Below are 550 nucleotides of genomic sequence, written 5' to 3' on the forward strand. Positions count from 1 at the left end.
GAAAAGCATCAGCTTGAAAGACGAAGATATGGATTGAAGGATAACTTGAAGATGTAGCGTAAGGATTTGCGATGTGAGGGAGGAACGTGGGTGAATTGGCTGAGGATCGTGTCCAGTGGCGCGTTTTTGTACTGCTGCTGTTAACCCGTCGTTCTCTGCTACCAAAGTGCTGATTAAATAATATAGCCGCGTTGACATGATGTTAAAAAATCCAGTAAAGTGTGTTTCCTTGTTTTGTTTGTCATGGGTATCAATAGTATCGCTGAAAAAATAAGCATGACCTTTTTATTGATAGGCTTTGAAGAAATATTTATAAAGCTCGTGGCCTACTTGGAACTCCCACCATAGGAGATCATCATTTGCTGTTTTGATTCTTCACGTTTTCTTAAGATAATATACGCTACTACGGTGTCAGTTTGATTGTTCTGGGTAGCCAGCATGCTCCCCCCCCCCCGTGCTGTGTTGAGTCATTAACCCCGCAAGGTCTCGCAGAGATTCTCAGGGAACCTTGGCCTCTTCTGCACATGCGCGCGTGCGTCTCCCCCCCCCC

Source organism: Cryptotermes secundus, unplaced genomic scaffold (genome assembly GCF_002891405.2).
Source record: "Cryptotermes secundus unplaced genomic scaffold, Csec_1.0 scaffold517, whole genome shotgun sequence".
NCBI lineage: Eukaryota > Metazoa > Arthropoda > Insecta > Blattodea > Kalotermitidae > Cryptotermes > Cryptotermes secundus.